The 21,610-nt window shown below is 44.3% G+C and overlaps 1 protein-coding gene across 4 annotated transcripts in view; it reads right to left on the bottom strand.

Moving 5' to 3' along the window:
- Positions 1 to 21,610, bottom strand: part of dlc1 (DLC1 Rho GTPase activating protein) — a 527,354-nt gene that overhangs the window by 61,581 nt on the left and 444,163 nt on the right. The window lies entirely within an intron of this gene.

Below are 21,610 nucleotides of genomic sequence, written 5' to 3'. Positions count from 1 at the left end.
GACAAGGATATATTATGTGGTAAAGGCTGGCTACCCGACCCGAACCAGACGGGACCCGATGACATGTGTCAGGTTTGGGTTGGGTTGGGTTGCACTTCCGTTTCCGGCATTCGGGCTCGGGTTGGGCCGGGTCGGACACGCTCTATCACAGGTAAGTGGCTCCAATGCTAATTTAATTTTTGGATTGGAAAGGTAGTTTTGTTACAGTTATTTTAAGCTTGTGCAGATCAGCAACAAAGTGAAAAACGGAAGGTAAGTTAACCGACGGTCGGGCTGGGTCGGGTCAGGATGTGTCGGGCACGGGAGAAAATGGAAGGACTCGGGCCGGGTCGGATGTGGTTCTGTCGGGCTTGGGTCAGTTTTTTTTTTGCATACCCGAGCAGGCCTTTATTATGAGGTACAGTGATAGGACTCCAATTCACTGAGATGAGTTGCAGAGTGTCATGCACTGGAAGTAGGTGTATACAACTTTAAAGTAGATAGACTTGTATTTTACATTTAACTGATTTTGAAATAAATACTTCCAGCAGGATTAACAAACAGGTAGCAATTGCGTGAAACCTATAAATTTGTGGGGATGGAAAAGCAAATTACCAGGAATAATAACAGGTTCTACTCCCAAACCCATGCTACAATCTGAATTAACATGTTCCAATCAAATGTGAAAAATGGAAACATTATTCCTGTAAACAGTCATGTTACAAATCTCTGAATGAGTGCAGAACCACTCTAAAGCTTCTGGAATGAAAACTTGTTTCAACTTTATTTTCCTTCCCACAAATAAGTGCTTTGTTATTTGTCATGTAATACCAATTTTTGCTGTCAAGTGCATACATGATGCACACTTGATCCAGATATATGATCCCTAGAACATCACTTCATGCCTGCCATGATAGTTTTATAATAGTAGGTTTCACTATTTAAAGTGAAGTGGTACTATCCTGGGGAAGCTAATCTCACACACCTGAGAAAAGTGATGGCCAAAGGCTGAACAATCAATTTCCACAGACTGTCAGCTCTCTTCACACCATCAATTATATACAGTCTATATGACTCCTATCTGAATTGAATCCCCTGAGTATTTACACAGTAACTGCTCTGCAAGTGCTCTTGCATTGATGCTATTCCATGTGTATTGCAGGAGAGCAGCATTGCACATTTTCTCTCTATGTTATTGCTGCTAAATTCATCTCCTTCATCCTGGTGGCAGAATTCTGCGGCTGGATTTTCAAAGTGGAGTCGGGAATCCAACACCCTGAGGAATTCTGAGTCCTGACCCTGTGCTTCAACTGCGTCACTCACACCCAATGCCCTAATTGGGCAGGAGGCGAGCTTGGCGCCCAATTGGAGGCACCGAGCACTTCCAGGAGGCATGAGCTGCCTGCCTGGTGCCAGCAACAAAGGCAGTCAACAGCCATGTTAGGGGCTGCCGCTCCCTTGTCGAGGAGAGCAGGCAGCTCAGGAAAAGGCCAGGTCAGTAATGACAGCAGAAAGTGGTCATGGGTGTCATGGAGGTACAGCGTTTGATATGGCGCTAGTTGGCCCCTCAAATTTAATCTCACCACAATTAGAAACAAACTTGCTTTTTCTCTGCGACGACCTTGACTAACGTGCAGCAGACTGGTTGGGATCGCTGAAATCTAATTTAAAAATTGCCTTCCTGAGTGCCCTGACCCCTTAACAAGCCCCTAAAGGGGCTTAAAGGGCTGTTAATTGGCAGCGTTCATGTTCCCTATTCCCTTCCCACCGCCAGCACTTTAAAATTCAAAACTGTCTGTAGGTGTCGGGCTCCTGACACCACCTCCGAGACTGCGATTTTCAAATGGCGCCTGCACCGGGTCCTGTCCCCGCAGCCCTTTGAAAATCCAGCCCCTGGACTCAGTTTTTTATGGCCTAAGATTTTGCAGTTGTGATAAGGCAGCTGACTTTAAGAGTGCAAATATGGGGAGCCATGGCAGAAACACTGCTCCCTCCTAATCCAAACTAAACAAGTGCCTTACACTTGAGTCCAGCTATTAACTTGCTTTAAAGTTCTGTCCAAGGTCTCAGGCCAGATCCTGGTCTGTTCTGATCTTATTCGAGTCAGTGGTCAGTGATAGGATTGCTATAGTTGGTCTCAGCATGTTTGGCCTAGGGAGAGAACAAAAATGAGCCAGAATTCCACTCCTTGAAAGTTTACATGTGTGGTAATTAGGGGTAATTTTTACGACTTTGCATTCCCAGTGGGCAGCCTCACCTGTAGAGAGCAAATATTCAAAATTGCAGTGTGCACCATGTGATTTTCCAACTATTTAAAGTAATGGTGGAAAATCATGTGCAGTTGGTGTTGAAATTTCTGACGTGATCTTGGGGACGAAGGGCTGGAGGCTGCCACTAGAAGTGCAAAGTCGGAAGATTACTCTTGTTTGAGGATTGGATCAGCCTTAATAGTGATGCCCCTCACTGTCAAATAGCCTCACTAACTAGGCTGATGCATTCTGATTGACCGATTAGGTGAGATACAAGATATGTGTTCCTTCAGGAGAAAGAAATCTGCACATAAAAAACAAAAGTCTGGTACTCGAGCATTGCAATTCAGAACTGATAATTGATTCAGCTGCTCTATCCTGATTCAAATACATTTCCTGGTTTGAAACCAGTATGACAACCTCAAAATTTTTACACTGAAGTAACAGCAGAGTCAATTAGTTCATGGTATTTTAATTTGAATCTAGAGTTACGTTTGGATCTGCCCTGAGTCGAGATCTCGTACATGGCACATCAGGACTATCGAAGATACTACACAGATGCCACGGCTGCCCTCTCTGTGCATTGCGTTAATGTTCTCCAAGCAGCAACAGGATGACATGGGATTCTCAACAGACTCGGTTTAAAGAGGCTTCTGTGGGACAGATTCCTTCAGGAACTCTGTGTTCGAGATCCATCTAAAGAACTGATAAAGAAAGCCCAACTTGTCAGCTGCACATAGCAGGGTCACAGCTGGTTTATGGTTGCTGTGGCCTGCAGGGGTCACAGCAAGGGCCTGCTTTAATCAGCCATTCAATCTGCTGCCTTCAACTTTGTTCCACGAAAAATAAACACTCACCAAGCTCATGCACCATTAGTATATCGTGACATTTTAATCAATATTTGTAGTGTACCTTTACATGTGTAGTAATGCCTAATAATTTGGCTTCATAAGGGCATTATTTCCATTTCAACTTGGTTAGAGATATATTCACTGTTGGTCAGTTTTTAAAAAAAATACTTTGTGACATGAAATTTGAATGTGTAAAATAAAAGGACACTGGTACACTTTTGGTGGTCCTTCACTTTATTTATAAAGCTTTGAAGAAGCTCTAAATATGGGTTGCGTCAATTTACTACAGAATTCAGTAAGGTTTCTCCAAATATATACCAGTGAAAAAACTTTTGCAGATCCACAAGAGCTTTATCAGTAGGAGTTTCATGTTTTCAATACTGTATGCGCATCTGATTAAAACAATCTTTGCCTTTGCTGACCTCGTGACCAAGAAAACCTAAAATAGTTGTCATCCTTCAAACAGCTGCTTCTTCGAAATAAGAGACTGCGAAAATTAAAAGAAAAGTCAAATTGTTTTCATACATACGTATTTGTGAAATTGGTTGCAGACAGACCATGAATGGTCTCTTCTGTTCATACTTACAAATGTGGAGAAATTGTTCTTAAAAGGCCCGTACTACCTGAAGAATGATGAACTACTTCTGGGGAGTCGCCCTGTACCTAATCTCAGTCGATGAAAAGTTAATGAAAGAGCATCAGGGACTGTGCGGCTCTGAGCTCCCTCTATCACTGTGAAAAATCAGATAACAAGCATGCAGCAGCCGTCCTCGTTCTCAATGAAGAAGGAACTATAGCCTAAGGCGGTGACCTTCATAGAGCTAAACATGTGTTCATTATCGCAACCGTGCCATTTTAGAAAGTATTAGGTGCTGAATAATGTTCTGGAACTAAAAATAATGAATGTTTTCAGAACTGGACCTGGACCCCTTGAAATCAAGGGCCATCCTAAGCATCGATTTCTGGTATATATCCCAAATGACGCTGTTCCTGAAAAAATCCAAACCTGCTCGCTACTAGGTTAATTCCCGTTTTTAAAAAATGCACACCGGGTTTCAGTATAGGAGCAGTACCAGTTGGAAAGTAGAACAAGCAAAGCGTTAATCATTTTACTTTCTTCTGTCCTTCCTCCTGTTTGAAGGAATGAAACTCATCCTTTAAATTAGCTCCAGAATCAGCTAGCAAAATTAGTTCCACATTCATTTAAAGCTGCTTCCTGTGGCTAGAACTGGTCAGCTCCAGTCACCTGAGCGAACTGACCAAAAGTCATCAGGCTACTCCCATTATTATACCTCAGAGGACACTAGTGTTGACAGGAAATTATCTTGCACCAAGTCAGTTGAGAAAGCATGCAAATAATATAAGCTGCAGGATGGCTCTCAGTGGATTATACCACGTCAGCACAATAAAACTTGTGACTTGGAGGCAATTTGTTTGGGTGGGGGAGGGGGAATTTGTTCTCGACAAACAAGTCAACATTTGTGTTCAACAATAAGGGACAAGTATTCATCTCAATTTACAGCGGAACCTGACCTTTAGCGCCACATCTATACCAGCTCCAAGAAAAAGGTTTTGACAAACCCATGTCAGTTTGTTTCCAAACATGCAAATTACTGACGTAGATCATGTGAAACATACCACTGAATTACTTGTAAGTGAATATCATCAGGATGAAAAATCATACACAGTTCTTCTGATTGCCAACAAAAAAAATGCCAATATCTTTTTTAATGAAGATGGTGGCCCTTTAATGCAGAGCTGTACCACTTCACAGTATTTTGTGAACAACAACGTAAAAGAAAAATTCTTGCATTTAAAAGCATATCTCAGCCCTAGACAAGCCAGTATTCAGTGGTGAACCCTAGACAGGCCTGTTGTTGGCGGTGAGCTCTGGACAGGCCTGTTGTTGGCGGTGAGCCCTAGACAGGCCTGTTGTCGCTGATGAGCCCTAGACAGGCCTGTTGTCACTGATGAGCCCGAGACACGCTTGTTGTTGCCGGTGAGCCCTAGACAGGCCTGTTGTCGGCAGTGAGCCCTAGACAGGACTATTGTCGGCAGTGAGCCCTAGACAGGCCTATTGTCGGCAGTGAGCCCTCGATAGGCCTGTTGTCACTGATGGGCCCTAGACAGGCCTGTTGTCACTGATGCGCCCTAGACAGACCTATTGTCACTGATGAGCCCTAGACAGGCCTATTGTTACTGATAAGTCCGAGACAGGCCTGTGTCGGCGGTGAGTCCGAGACAGGCCTGTTGTCACTGATGTGCCCCAGAAAGGCCTGTTGTCACTGATGTGCCCCAGACAGACCTATTGTCACTGATGAGCCCTAGACAGACCTATTGTCACTGATGAGCCCTAGACAGGCCTGTTGTCACTGATGTGCCCCAGACAGGCCTGTTGTCACTGATGTGCCCTAGACAGGCCTGTTGTCGGCGGTGAGCCCTGGACAGGCTTGTTGCCACTGATGAGCCCTAGACAGACCTATTGTCACTGATGAGCCCTAGACAGGCCTATTGTCACTGATGAGCCCCAGACAGACCTGTTGTCACTGACGTGCCCTAGACAGACCTACTGTCACTGATGAGCCCTAGACAGGCCTGTTGTCACTGATGGGCCCTAGACAGACCTATTGTCACTGATGAGCCCTAGACAGACCTGTTGTCACTGATGTGCCCTAGACAGGCCTGTTGTCACTGATGGGCCCTAGACAGACCTGTTGTCACTGATGAGCCCTAGACAGGCCTGTTGTCACTGATGTGCCCTAGACAGGCCTGTTGTCACTGATGAGCCCTAGACAGGTCAGTTGTCAGTGATGTGCCCTAGACAGGCCTGTTGTCACCGATGGGCCCTAGACAGGCCTATTGTCACTGATGAGCCCGAGACAGACTAGTTGTCACTGATGTGCCCTAGACAGACCTGTTGTCACTGATGAGCCCTAGACAGGCCTGTGTCAGCGGTGAGCCCTAGACAGGCCTATTGTCACTGATGAGCCCTAGACAGACCTGTTGTCACTGATGAGCCCTAGACAGGCCTATTGTCACTGATGAGCCCGAGACAGGCCTGTGTCAGCGGTGAGCCCTAGACAGGCCTGTTGTTGCTGATGAGCCCTAGACAGGCCTGTTGTCACTGATGAGCCCTAGACAGACCTGTTGACACTGATGAGCCCTAGACAGGCCTATTGTCACTGATGAGCCCGAGACAGGCCTGTGTCAGCGGTGAGCCCTAGACAGGCCTGTTGTCACTGATGAGCCCTAGACAGGCCTATTGTCAATGATGAGCCCGAGACAGGCCTGTGTCAGCAGTGAGCCCTAGACAGGGCTGTTGTCACTGATGAGCCCGAGACAGGCCTGTTGTCACTGATGAGCCCTAGACAGGCCTGTTGTCGCTGATGAGCCCTAGACAGGCCTGTTGTCACTGATGAGCCCTAGATAGGCCTGTTGTTGGCGGTGAGCCCTAGACAGGCCTGTTGTCACTGATGAGCCCGAGACAGGCCTGTGTTGGCGGTGAGCCTGAACAGGCTTGTTGTCGCTGATGAGCCCGAGACAGGCCTGTTGTCGGCAGTGAGCCCTAGACAGGCCTGTTGTCACTGATGTGCCCTAGTCAGACCTGTTGTCACTGATGAGCCCGAGACAGGCCTGTTGTCACTGATGAGCCCTAGACAGGCCTGTTGTCACTGATGAGCCCCAGACAGGCCTGTTGTCGGCGGTGAGCCCTCCACAGGCCTGTTGTCGCTGATGAGCCCCAGACAGGCCTGTTGTCGGCGGTGAGCCCTCGACAGGCCTGTTGTTGGCGGTGAGCTCCAGGCAGGCTTGATATCGATGGTGATCACTCGGCAGCCTGTAGTTGACAGTGAATCCTAGACAGGCCTGTTATTGGCAGGGAGCCCTAGGCCGGCCTGTTGATGGCGATAAGCCCTAGACAGGCCTGTTGTCGACAGTGAGCCCATGCCAGGCCTGTTGTCGGCAGTGAGCCCTCGGCAGGCTTGTTATTGGCAGTGAGCCTAGACAGACCCAATTTTGCCGTTGACTCTAGGGTGGGCTTGATAATAGCAGTGATCCCTAAACTGGCCTGATGCCAACCATAAGGCTAAGATAGACCCAATTATGCTGGTGAGCCCAAGGTGGTCTTGATATCAGCGATGAGCCCAAGGCCAGCCTGAAATCGGCAGTGAGCCCAAGGTGGGAGGAGTGAGGTGAGGTAACTGGGAGGGGCATGTGGTTTACAAGGGCTTTCAGCATTAGTTTTCAAATGTACACTGACAACGCCCTGACAACAACCTCACCACCATCGCTCTTGACTCCTTCACAGTTGCTAAATTATCAGACTGCTTACCTAAAATACAGCGCTGGATGAGCAGAAATTTCCTCCAATTAAATATTGGGAAGACTGAAGTCATTGTCTTTGGTCCCTGCTCCAAACTCTGTTCCCTCGCCACTGACTCCATCTCTCTGCCTGGTAACAGTCTGAGACTAAACCAGGCTTTTCACAACCTTGGTGTCATAGTTGACCCCACATGTCTGTGCCAAAACTAAGACCGCCCATTTCTACCTCTGCAACATGCCCAGCTTCACCCTCGTCTCAGCAAATCTGCTGCTGAAACCCTTGTTCATGCATTTGTTATCTCTACACTTGACTATTCTAATGCACTTTTGGCTGGTCTCCCACATTCTACTCTCTGTAAACTTAAGGTCACCCAAAGCCCGTGTCCTTCCTCCCAACAAAACCCTTTCCCCCATCACCCCTGTGCTTGCCGACCTATATTGGCTTCCAGTCAAGCAGCGCCTCAATTTTAAAATTCTCATCCTTGTTTTCAAATCCCTCCATGACCTTGACCTTCCTTATCTCTGTAATCTCCTCCAGTCCCACAACCCTCCAGGATATCTGTGCTCCTCTAATTCTGGCCTCTTGAGCATCCCTGATTTTAATCGCTCCACCATTGGTGTTTGTGCCTTCAATTGCCTAGGCCTTAAGTTCTAGAATTCCTTCTGTACACCTCTCCCTATCGACCTCACTTTCCTCCTTTAAGGTGATCCTTAAAACCTATCTCCTTGACCAAGATTTTGGTCATCTGACCTAATGGCCGGCATTTTACTAGCCCTTTGGAGACGGTCTGGGATGCGGGAAACGTAGTAAAATGGCGGTGGAAGGTGTTGGGAGGGAAGCTCGACGTGTTCCCGCTGCCGGAGATATTACCAAAGGCGGGAATGGTAGTGGCTCGGGGTGGCTTTACCAGGCCACCTATCTGGCCCTGGCACATCCATGACTCACATAGTGATCCTTCAAGAGCGTTTCAACATGGAGCTGCCCTCCCTTTCTCCTTGCAGCCTCAGCACCGGCCTTCTCTATCAGTGGCACTGCCGAGGCTGCAGAGCTGCTGGTCCTCTGATTCAGCTTGCATCTCAGAGAGGGCAGGCACGGTGGTCCCAGCGGCTGCCTTTTAACTGGCTGCTGCTGGTAAAATTGACCCTACTGTCTGCGTTTGCCTGTGCGTGATTGAGAGCTGCATTTGGTCCTGACATCGGGACCCAGGGCATGCTGGTAAGATTTTGATCAATATCTCCAAATGTGGCTCTGTGTCATTTTTTTATAATGCTCCTGTGAAGCACCGTGGGAAATTTTATTATGTTAAAGGCGCTATATAAATATAAAATCTTGTTTTTGGGTGATAGGAGGTGCAGAAATACACCAGAAAATGTTTTGGGGGCCAAAAGGAGCCTGAATGCCTGCCTCACAGAAATAGAAAAACTTACTTTAAGGACCACTATATAGCCCACTCAATACTCCCCACTTTCCTCTATAAAATTTGCACATGGAGTTCTAGACCTGCTATAGGAATCCAATTGGCATACTTGAACAACCTCCCGCATGCTTTGGCTGCGAGCACTGGGCACCCATTTAAAGGCTTGCTGGAGGATTGTATCAGGCAGGCAAATAGGCACACAAGGTCCCCACCTGATTTTCCTTGGTCAGTCAAGTGAATAATAGATAACTGGCAGTTAAAGAACTCTCCACCACCCCATGGTCTCCATTAGATGGAAATCATTTCCATGCAAAATATATTATGTTATTTGTAAACAAGATTTGTTTATCAGTTGTTTTAACTATGTGTAAATGGGTTGATATTCAGTGCTTTTTTCACTGTTTACTGCATTCATTGATTAAAGTGATGACTAATTATTTATTAGAGTTCCTAAATTCTTGGGCTACCTATGGTATTTCATTCCTCTATCACCATCCTATATCACTGTTCTGTATGTAATCTCCAGGCAATAGTTTTTTGCTGCATAACTCTTTCAACACACATATACAAGAGGAGAATTGCATCATGTTTGGCTTGTCCCATAAGCTTGTTTGAACTTGAAATGCATTTTGGAATGCTTCCTGTCATTTTCAGTGCTAATTGAAACATGGATTGATCTCTAGTATTTAAGAGCTTTGAACAAACCTTAGTGTTTGAGCAACTATTAGGGTGAAAAATCATACATAGGTCTTCTGCTTTCTGGGCACGAATGGACTCCTTCTGTGCTGGAAGATACTATGATGCTAACTATCCATTTGAATCATTCAACTGGGGCTATTCATGGTGCCCAGTGTGTTAGTCCCTAGTGGAGTTACTTTAAAACTTAACACATTTGCCATGAATGAATTTAGACATTTATGTGCCCCATGGCTACCTATTAAATTCCTTCCTTTCTCTTTATCAGATTTCACTCTTGTCAATCCAGAAACAGACAGTGTGGGCCACATGCTTCTCTAAGTTTGCTACCAACACTGTGTCTTGCAAATGTGGCAGGAAGTGTGCTAAAGTAGGATCAGCCCTATCCCTTTCTCAGCTCCTCACTAGGTAAATTGATCTGTTCATGGCTAGGCAGACCTTGTCAAACTTGCCCAATGAGAGTAATGGAACGTTTGAATATCCTTAAAGGCTGAGCTTTCAGTTCATGCCCTCTGAGTGCAAAATGCTAGAGCTACTGTACTGATGGAGCACATGCTGCATGTATTAGAAGACTCAACAGTGTTTCTGCTATTAAACTTTTGAATTTGGCTCTCAGTATTTTCAAGCTACATTTGACACTACATTATTTTGCTGCAGTTTACATGGTATAAAATTCACTCTAATCTGTGCAAAATGTTTGGTTCCTGAGCTACGTGGTTTTCTCTCTCAACTTTTTCTCCTTATCTCCTGAAAGCACTGACTAATGTAGGGGTACAGGCAGTGGCTGTCTACTGGTTACTCCCCAAAATGATCATTCTTCTTCAGCGAATCTGAACAGTGAGTACTAAGCTATTCAATTGCTGGGAGCATTAGAGCTGAACCTGATTCTTTGCCCATCCAATACCTACACACATGCATTTTCTAAAGAATAGTGATTAAAAGCACTGTCTCAGAAATGTTTCCCTTCCTTAAACCATGTACAAGGAGACCAATTATTACATTCCCTGAAGTCATCCTGGCAGAGATCAGCTAACTCAATACTGTCTGGAGTCGGAAGCTGGGATTTTCCTGAAATGTAGGGCTGTAGGGCTCAGCAGCATACCACATATTGCACAAACTCACTGAGCCATCAAAGGAGTAAAGTTGGTATTATAGTAACAGTAAGAGTGAACGCAAGCAACAAGTTAAGCCACTTGACATCGGACAGAAAAAGGCAATCAGTGGGGCAGCTGGTTCACTGATACCTGACCTTTCTAACATGATGCACACAGAAGCCAGTTCAGCAACATTTTGTTGTAAGCAATCAGAAGTACAGAAAATATTACTGCCATTGAGATCGAAGCATGTTGGTGAATATTTCAGGAATGAATTACATTTCAAATGAAAGGTTCTGGTGATTTACTTTTAAACAGTAAAATCATGATACCATTGCAAGAATGTAAGGAAGGGGAGGGGAGGGGAAAAGAGCAAACAGCTGAAGCTCAAGGGAAAAGACAGGACACAGCGCCTCTTGTTTTCTGTTCCTGGATGAAAATAACTGTCTCCAGACTGATGACCATTTCTTTTTATCTTTGTTTTCCTGAGTGAGGTTGAGACCCATTTACAGCAGTGCCTTCAATACACATTAAAGATAAATTAATTTGACTTGAAATCAGTGGAGATTCCTCAGTTAATCTCATTTGAAAGAGACGTGAATGTGAAGAATTTAAAGAAATTACAGTCATGCTATTGTTAAAGTACTTGTAGATTTATTCTCTCAATTTTCCTGTGAAATTGTCTTCAATCAAATCCACAATAAAGCGTAAACGGAAGTTGTGCATTATTCACACTTATCTTCTGTAATATTCTAGGAAGCCACACAATTCACAATTTGATCTCAACGAGAAAGATTCTAGTGTAAAAAAAGTTATACTATTTGGGGCTCAGTGCAAAATATGTAAAAAAAAACAGCTTGGGGAATTTACCACTCCAATAAACATTTAGAAAATTACTTGTTTTGTTCACACCTGCTGTCTAGATACGAATTACAGTTTGCAAAATAAAATTAATATGTTGCAATCTTACAATACTAATACTTGAAATATTTCACAAACACTAAAAATGTAAAAAAAACTTAGGAAAAATCTTTCTATAAATGGCCTTGGGAAGTTGCATGCACTTCAAACTCTTTGAACTTCAAACTCTTTCAAATGCAGACTTACTGGTGACCCAACACTGACTAAATTGCTCCAACTCTGTACATAGTTCATTCTGTGTCGATGTGGAGCTATAACTCTATTGCAATATAATCTCCTGGTTTCAGTGCACATTCTCCTTAACTCCCAATATTCTGTGAAATATGATCTCCAGGATACCTTACAAATCATCCAGTAGGATCCAGAATCATTTGTATGGGACTCACTGCCAGCTCTCAATGAGAACAACACCGATAATGGGCTGATATAATAGAAGTTTTGAAAATTATGAAAGGCACAGGGTAGAATGAAACAGACTGTTTCCAGCAGCTGAGGGGTCTAGACTGGGGGTCCATAAATATAAGAATAAATGTAAGAGATTTAGAACAGAGAGCAAGAGAAATTTTGTTATACAGAGCATTGTGAGCCTGATAGTGGTTGAGGCTGAAACTGTCAATATTCAAGATTAGACTGGATAGGTGGGTGTAGAAAAAGGGGATAAAGGAATATAGGTAAATGTGATTAGAACTATTTGCTTGTTTGGTGGGGAAATGCTGATACAGACTGGTGGGGACAAGTGACCTGTTTCTGTGTTACATCTTCAATGCATTTCTATTTTTAAAAATTTCTGACTGGACAGTGCAGTTGGAAGGTGTGAAAAATTGAGAAACTCTGTGCCAGAAGTGCTAAAGATGAAAATTTAACTCATGGGGGGAACAGGAAAAATTTTGAGTTCGGGGAACAGTGTAAAGCAGACAATTTCCGCAATCAATGGAAATTAAAATTGAGAGAGAAGTATCAAGGGAAACTGATCTGTTATCGTCCATTTTGCACGAATCACCCAAAGCCAAAATTAGCCCATGGAGTTGTGTATTCTAAATCATAAAACCCATTTCAGGAATTGTTCTGATCTGCACACACACCAATATACCCGAGCATGTAAGTATATAAGGAAACATGGAATGAGAAAATGTTATTCAGTGTATCAGTGTGACTCCCTTCACAGACTATGTACACCTGCTTAAATGGTGGGCAGGTCCAACTAACCACTACTGTATTGAACATAATGCAAGCACATGCAAAGCCATCTTGTAACCTAATAAAGGAGATAGACTTGCATCCCCAGAAGCATACACTGATATCCAATAGCTAGCCACTTGATTTATTGCTCCAACTGAAAATGTGAAATTGTCCATTTTGGCAGGAAGAAGAAAATAGAAGCATATTATCTAAATGGTGAGAGGTTACGGAGCTCTGAGATGCAGAGGGATCTGGCTGTCCTAGTGCATGAACCACAAAAGGTTAATATGCAGGTGCAGCATGTAATTAGGAAAGCTACTAGAATGTTATCATTTATTGCGAGGGGAATTGAATTCAAAAGTAGAGAGGTTATGCTTCAGTTATACAAGGCATTGGTGAGACCACATCTGGAGTACTATGTACAGTAGAGGCCTGCTATAAGTCTGGAAAAAGAACCCGACCCGCACCCGGCTGAACTACGGCGGGCCCAAGCCTGACCCGGCCAGAGTCCTACCGATTTTGCCCTGAGCCCGACCCAACCCGAACCTGCCACTATTCGGCCCGACCTGAGCCACCCGACCATCCGTTTACTTACCTTGCTGACATCGAACCTACAAGAAGCTGCAGCGCATGCGCGAGATGTCATAGTGACATCACTCACTGCGCTGACTCAGTTTCGTCCCAGACTCCCAGATCGGGTGAGTTTTTAAAATTTTAATATTACCAGCAGAGCAGTTACAGTGTGTGTCCGGCCCGACCCGACCTGACCCGACTTGACCTGGACTCAGCCCGACCCAACCCAAGCTCGAAAGCCGGCCCCAGAAGATGGGCACGACCTGACCTGGACCCGACACATGTTGTCGGGTCCTGTTGGGTTTGGGTCAGGTAGCAGGCCTCTAGTGTACAGTATTGGTCTCCTTATTTAAGGAAGGATGTGAATGCGTTGGAAGCAGTTCAGAGAAGGTTTACTAGACTAACATTTCAGCTATGAAGAGAGACTGAAAAGGCTAGGGCTGTTTTCCTTAGAGCAGAGAAGGCTGAGGGTAGACCTGATTGAGCTATACAAAATTATGACGGGCATTGATAGGTTAGATAGGAATAAACTTTTTCCCTTAGCGGGGATGTCAATAACCAAGGGGTATTGATTTAAGTTAAGGGGCAGGAGGTTTAGAGGAGATTTGAGGAAAAGGTTTTTCACTCAGCGGGTAGTTGGAATCTGGAACGCACTGCCTGAAGCGGTGGTAGAGGCAGGAACCCTCACAACATTTAAGAAGTATTTAGATGAGCACTTGAAACGTCAAAGCATACAAGGCTATGGGCCAAGTGCTGGAAAATGAGATTAGAATAGTTAGGTGTTTTATGGCCGGCACAGACACGTTGGGCCGAAGGGCCTGTTTCTGTGCTGTATAACTCTATGACTCTATGACTAGTACCTGGAATGGGTGGGTTGTCTTATGAGGAAAGGTTGGACAGGTTAGGCTTGTATCTACTGGGGTTTAGAAAAGTAAGGTGACTTGATTGAAACATGTAAGATCCTGAGGGGTCTTGAGTGTGTGGATGTAGAAAGGATTTTTTCTGTTGTGGGAGAATCTAGAACAAGAGATCTTCTTCTTCTTTGGCCTCCTTGTCTCGAGAGACAATGGGTAAGCATCTGGAGGTGGTCAGTGATGTGTGGAGCTGCGCCTGGAGTGGCTATAAAGGCCAATTCTAGAGTGACAGACTCTTCCACAGGTGCTGCAGATAAAATTGGTTGTCGGGGCTGTTACACAGTTGGCTCTCTCCTTGCGCTTCTGTCTTTTTTCCTGCCAACTGCTAAGTCTCTTCGACTCGCCACGCTTTAGCCCCGCCTTTATGGTTGCCCGCCAGCTCTGGCGATCGCTGGCAACTGATTCCCATGACTTGTGATCAATGTCACAGGACTTCATGTCGCGTTTGCAGACGTCTTTAAAGCGGAGCCATGGACGGCCGGTGAGTCTGGTACCAGTGATGTGCTCGCTGTACAATGTGTTCTTGGAGATCCTGCCATCTTCCATTCGGCTCACATGGCCAAGCCATCTCAGGCGCCGCTGGCTTAGTAGGGTGTATATGCTGGGGATGTTGGCCGCCTCGAGGACTTCTGTGTTGGAGATACGGTCCTGCCACCTGATGCCAAGGATTCTCCGGAGGCAGCGAAGATGGAATGAATTGAGACGTGGCTCTTGGCTGATGTACGTTGTCCAGGCCTCGCTGCCGTAGAGCAAGGTACTGAGGAAACAGGCTTGATACACTTGGACTTTTGTGTTCTGTGTCAGTGCGCCATTTTCCCATACTCTCTTGGCCAGTCTGGACATAGCAGAGGAAGCCTTTCCCATGCGCTTGTTTAATTCTGCATCGAGAGACAGGTTACTGGTGATAGTTGAGCCTAGGTAGGTGAACTCTTGAACCACTTCCAGAGTGTGATCGCCGATATTGATAGATTGGGCATTCCTGACGTTCTGCCCCATGATGTTCATTTTCTTGAGGCTGATGGTTAAGCCAAATTCATTGCAGGCAGCCGCAAACCTGTCGATGAGTCTCTGCAGACACTCTTCAGTGTGAGATGTTAATGCAGCATCGTCAGCAAAGAGGAGTTCCCTGATCAGGACTTTTCGTACTTTGGTCTTCGCTTTTAGACGGGCAAGGTTGAACAACCTGCCACCTGATCTTGAGTGGAGGAAAATTCCTTCTTCTGAGGACTTGAATGCATGTGAGAGCAGCAGGGAGAAGAAGATCCCAACAACAAGAACAAGAGATCACTATTTAAAAATAAGGGGTCGCCCATTTAAGACAGAGATGAGGAGAAAGTTTTCCCTCAGAGAGTCATGAGTCTTTGGAACTCTCTTTCTCAAAAAGCAGTGGAAACAGTGTCTTTGAATATGTTTAAGGCAGAGATAGATAGATTCTTGATAAGCAAGGGGGTGAAAGATTATTGGGGGTAGGCAGGAATGTGGAGTAGAGGTTACAATAAGAACAGGCATGATCTTGTTGAATAGCAGAGCAGCTCGAGGGGCTGAGTGGCCTACTCCAGCTCCTAATTCGTATGGTCGTATGTTCTTATGTTCATATGTCCAACTGGAACATCATGTCAAAGGAGGAGCATTAGGCTAGGATCTAGAAGACACACACAAAAACTGTGACCAAGGGAAAACACTAGGGAGAAACATCAACGGAAATAAATTGGTTATACTTAATGTCAACATTGTCCACTTTAGTTGGGCTGGAAGAAAGTATCAGCAGATTAAAGAATGAGTGCTGATGATAATTAACTAGTGCAGAGGACAATGGTAATAGTGTACTAGACCAATTCATTATATACACCGATAGGACAATTTGTGCACAGGGCAAATCAGCCACTTAGCTGAATGCACTGAGTATTCGAGCGATATTGGAGTCAAACTCTTCCTGGTAATAAATGCAGGTTATTTTCTAGCTCATTCTCAGTGTCATTGCTCTGCCACTGGTTGTTAATGGGCTGCTTTATTCACCTTCTCCATGTTAATGCCTCTTGCTATAGTAAAGTTGGGCAATGTGCAGCATACCACGATCATCTTTGAGACCTCAGCAGGCTATAATGCAAAACCCCAATCTATCCACTCATCAAAGGGTAGATTTTATGAATTAGCACCCCTGGCATACAGCTTCATACTACAGGAGTGCACACTGTGAGTTTAAATGTAGAGGTCGGCGTGAACTTTCAGAAACCTGGATTATATGCAGGAATTCATGGATCGAGAATGAACTAATAGCATGATGTGCTCCATGATTAAAGATCAACCTTCAACAAATTGAACACTTGCTCTTCTCATTCAGTCACTTCATCTTTGTACCTCATATACAATTCAGCTTTCTTGCATTTGGCTAGGACAGCAGTAACATAAATTTTGAATCAATTGGCTACCAGTTAAAATGAAAGCCAATATTTTGCAGAACTGGCTGTTTAAATGATTAATAATAAAATTAGCTGTGTGATAAATATGACGCTGAGGATGTATCAGAGTGTGTCAGGGAGTTTCAGGATGTATCAGAGAGCGTAAGGCACAGACAAATTTATCATAGATAGGACCATTATTTATATATTATTTCATATGTTATGCCACGATTCTGCAAATGGTTTTACAGTGGGATGATGCTGGGAGATATAATTCAGGCAGTACAATGGCAGATGATGTGACATATAAGTCTGTTGTGGTTAGCCAAATCTGTCTTACACCTGTAGATTTAGCAAACACTGAAGTTAGCATATTAATAACATGTTATTTAGTTTTACTGCACTTTTTGTTTTTGCCAAGTATCAGTAGCACTGCATAAAGATTATTATTACTACACAAATTAAGAACAGCATGTTTTGATCAACAATATCCCACATTTGCAGATTCACTTCTCTGCTATGGTTAATGGGACTACAGTTGTGATATGTAACAAATACTCCATAGGTCTTGGTATCTGAAATGTTTGGTTACAATATTTTAGACATAAAATGCTTGATTAAGAAAATCTATGCATAAATATTGCCTGATGGCAGTTGGTTTTAGAACAACTGAGCTATGACAAAGTGTTTTCTCCATAAAACGCTCCTCATTTTTATTTGCTTTTTGCATGACTCCCTTTCTAAGGATCTACATTACACTCAGCAAGCTGATGCCAACATTAATTTCATTCAAGCAAGACTACTTATTTGCTTCAGTTAATATTACAGTTATGCACCATATAACACTTTTTACACCTTCACATAAAGCATGCAGTCTACACTGTGAAGTCCTCTATCAGGATTAGTCATGGCATATTTCAGAGGTGGGCATGCCAAGGTGCATCACCAGCATCACTAAATAATGTCTAATCCTGCACACCGTGTTACTAACACTGCTGGAATGCTCAGTTGGAACACCAGATTTTCATATAATGTTCATAAGAGACCTGTGAACTACACCACATTTCAATGGATTCACTGATCTAATCATGTTCGTCTCATCTCAGACTTACACTTGGATCATATCCAACATTTTTGCACGTGGTGCTGAGAGTGTGTCTCAACACACCACTTCACAGTGCACCTGAAGTGCTCAGAGGGTTGACATCAAATGTTGGCAAGCCAAAAGAAAAATCAATTTGTAAGAAAGCCAGCAAAAGGCTTCATTCCAGCAGCATGCTGGAAAAACACTCTGACAGCCCCTTTCATGAACACATCTGGAAAACACTGAAGAAAGCTGTACGCTTTATTTAACTTCAGAAAACAACTTGTATACATGCTTTTCTTATTAGTCTATCACAAAACAGTTTAAAATTATGACAATAGAGCAAAACTACTACTCGGATAATTAAAGACTATAATCATTTTTCAGGAGTAATGACCAAATTCTGATGAAAACTTAATATATGGCCTGACAATTTAACTAAATAAAGTTTAATATACAATAGCTTTGGATAAGGATTACTCAGAATTTGAGCTCCAACACAGGTTTGATATGCCCATTTTGCACATCAACTAACCTACTCATTCTTGCCATTCTCCCCACATCCTCAAAATGGTCTTATTGGCTATGAGTTAACAATCAGTACCTCATGAAAGTGGCCATTATTTGTTAGTTTTGATAGTAAAGAGCACCCCAGCTAAATCCAGTTCTGTCTTCACCTGATGTCCACGCACACACTCAAATTTACATTCAATTGGAACCCTGACTGATTTACCCAACAGTGCTGGGCACAATTGCAATATCTTTGCTGCTACCCCCAGCTGAGATCAGTCAACTCAGCACAGGCCAAGACCAAAACTGCTGCCTTTCTGGTCTGTATGGCTCAGTTGCTCGGCAAACCTTTCAGAGCAAAATAAAAAAAATAATTTAGTGGGGGGGGGGGGGGGGGGGGGTGGGTGGTGGGTGGTGGGTGGAGTTCAGGAAATATAGAAAGACAAAATAAAAAATATTTAAAGCCTTTCTATGTTCTTAGTGAATATTTATAGGGAATGAATAATTTTTGGTTTAATCATGCTAATTTTGAACAAGACTCACTGAAAAGTCATTTCTTATTGCAAATCTTTATTTGATATCATCTTTATTTTAGGAGAAGAAATGCTGTAAAAGAAAGCTGATAAATCAAGACAAGTATAAATGTTTTGTTTGCACCAGTTTGTTATGAGGTCTTGTCTTCCTCCTCCTCAGAATTACATATGTCTTACTTTATATGGAAAAAGAACACTGTTCTAACTTCCAAACAGGAATGCTGCTTCATTTCATACAGGTCATTTAGTCTGCTTACACAAAGTAGATGCATTGGCTGACTTCCCACACTGACATCTTACTGCAATAAAAATCAAGTAAATACTCTTTTTGGCTTGGTACAATTTCAATGCATTTGGTCGACGTGGAGTAAATCCTATGCTGCTAAGTGAATTAAGTAATATTCTACCTTATTAGAGATAAAAGGAGGAATTTTAACCTGCACAGGGGATGGTGGAATATCATGGGATGGGGGTGGGGGGGGGGGGGGGTGGGGGGGGTGTCAGGTGTTACTGCGCATGGGGATTAAAGAAGCAAAGAAATAGCAGTATGTTGGAAACCTAGCAGGAACCCACCAACTACCGCATTTCACTGGGGTGCACTTCTAAGCACATGCGAACCCCCTCATGGAACTGGCAGGTCTCAGATTAAACATTTAAAAAGCCAGTTGATGGCAGCTTTAACTCTGGATTCTTGCTTTAACTGCCAGCGCACGGGTTTCCCGGGCTGTCTGAAACTCGCCAGGTTCAAAAAGGTAAGGGTGGGGATTGATGGGTTTGAGTAATTGACAGGTTGGAGAGCCTTTACATACCAAGCTGCTTCTTTGCTTAAGTGAAAGGTTTTTGTTCACAGGACTTGTTGAATGAGTTTTCACTGCTTTATTGGCTATCCTAGGCAGAGTCTGTGGGAAGGATCCCAGCATTTTGAGACCTAACAATGACAAAATGAAGAGGAAAAGCAAGAGCGGCGAAATGAACAAGCCATGACCCGAACTCATAATACACACCTAGGCATCCCACTTGGCAACAAATGCCCTAGGTATCATAAAGTCTGCAAATCCCTAATCGGCCTCATGAGCCATCTTCAGACTCACGGACGGCAATCATTCTCGCCTGTGAGGGATAGCCAATAAAGCAGTGAAAGCTCATTCTCAGAACAAGTCCTATGAACAAAAGCCTTTCACTTAAGCAAAGAAGCAGTTGTCATAGGTCTGTACGTAAAGGCAGAGGATCAGCTTTCTGACCGTGACTGAGCAACAGACTGTCAGGGAGGCTCGTACTTCCAAGGCAGGTCCTTGCTGACGTCTGCAGCCTCCTGGAACAAGATCTCCTTCCCAGGTGGACACGCAATGCCAATATTCATCAGGGTCACCACAGCTCTGAATTTATTCACTTCTGGCTCCTTCTAGGGATCAGATAATGACATCTCCAGGATATCACAGTCACTGCTCTCAAATGCATCTCCCAGGTGATGAATGCCATGTTTGCTAAGGCTGCCAATTATGTCCACTTTGTTACTAATGAGACCAGTCAGAATCAAAAGGGAATCCATTCCTTCAATGTTCAGCTGGTACGTAACCACCAGAAGATTATCATGCATGTCTCGGCAAAATATCATGGAAGCTGCCGCAATGCCTTGCTTCTGCACCAGTCAAATCTACCATAGATCTTTACACCTCCAAGCACAGTCAATGGGTGGCTCCTTGGAAATGAGGGTTACCCTCTAATGATGTGGCTAATGACACCAGTGAGGAACCCTACCCCTGATGCATAGCAAAGGTATAACCACTGAAGTTGTGATTCAGGTGCCTGGACAGATCTGGACCGCCCTTCAATATACAAAAGTAAGGGTTTCCAGAATGATAATGGTCTCTGCTATGCCTCATACAACATAGTGCTGTAGAGAGGACTGGAGCTGCAGGAGGAGGAAGGTAAGGACCACTCTGCATCTTCAAGAAGGAGGAGGAAGAGGAGAAGCAACAGGGGGAAGAGGAGGATGTGGTCAGGGTCCCTGCAGCCGCTCACCTAGCTGTAGAGATGCCTGAGACGGACTCATGCACGCATGATTCAGTTAAGCTGAGGCTGTGCAGCCACGTGGCTTACCAATGCTGAACACACTGTGCCACAACCCTCCCACAAACACAAAGCATTCCAATGATCTCAATAATCAATAATTGTTCCATCTCACTGAGACCCACTGTTCAACCTCTACTCTTGTCGTATCATTTCCCACAAGGCTGAAGACCATTTGGCAGGCGAGAGGCTAGAATCGAGATGGAGATTTGAAATAAAGTTTATGGTGCATAAACATTGATAATAAAAGTAACAATTTAACAAACTTACAAACACCCAAATGATTTCCCTTTTGAAAATACACCAAGTCTTTCTTATCCTTTTCCTAATACGTCTTCATAATACAACCCTTGTGGCTTCAGCAGAGCTAGAGGCAGGCTGCTCAATCCCCTGCTCCGACTGCTCAGATGCTCATAGCTGGGTTTTCGAGCCTGTGAAGTTCCTGCCAAAGACTGTCCCACCTGCACCTGTACAGGGGCAGACTTGGAGATCAGGAAAGCATGTGGGGCTCTGACTTAGGCGGGGTAAGGGAGGGGGGTGGGGTGGGGGTTGGCGGTGGTGGCAGGAGGGGAAGTGCTTTGAGCAGAGTCACCACTTCCAGGTGCCCCTTCTCCATTTCCCTTTCATGGCCCACCCATGCTTTGCTGCTATTCAGGAGCTGGGCAGCACATTGCTGCATATCATTGAAGCGTTGACTTGCCAGGGTGAGGTTTTCCTCCATCCTATTGAAAGTGGCAACTGAACGTGCAGGTCACTGGTCTGGGCCAACATGCATACATTTGTCTGCCACGTCTGATGCTCCATGCAATGACCACTCTTT

The sequence above is a fragment of the Heterodontus francisci genome, chromosome 1 (assembly GCF_036365525.1).
Source record: "Heterodontus francisci isolate sHetFra1 chromosome 1, sHetFra1.hap1, whole genome shotgun sequence".
In the NCBI taxonomy this organism is placed as follows: domain Eukaryota; kingdom Metazoa; phylum Chordata; class Chondrichthyes; order Heterodontiformes; family Heterodontidae; genus Heterodontus; species Heterodontus francisci.
Note: the sequence above shows the minus strand (reverse complement) of the source record. Positions and strands in the feature narration are given on the sequence as shown.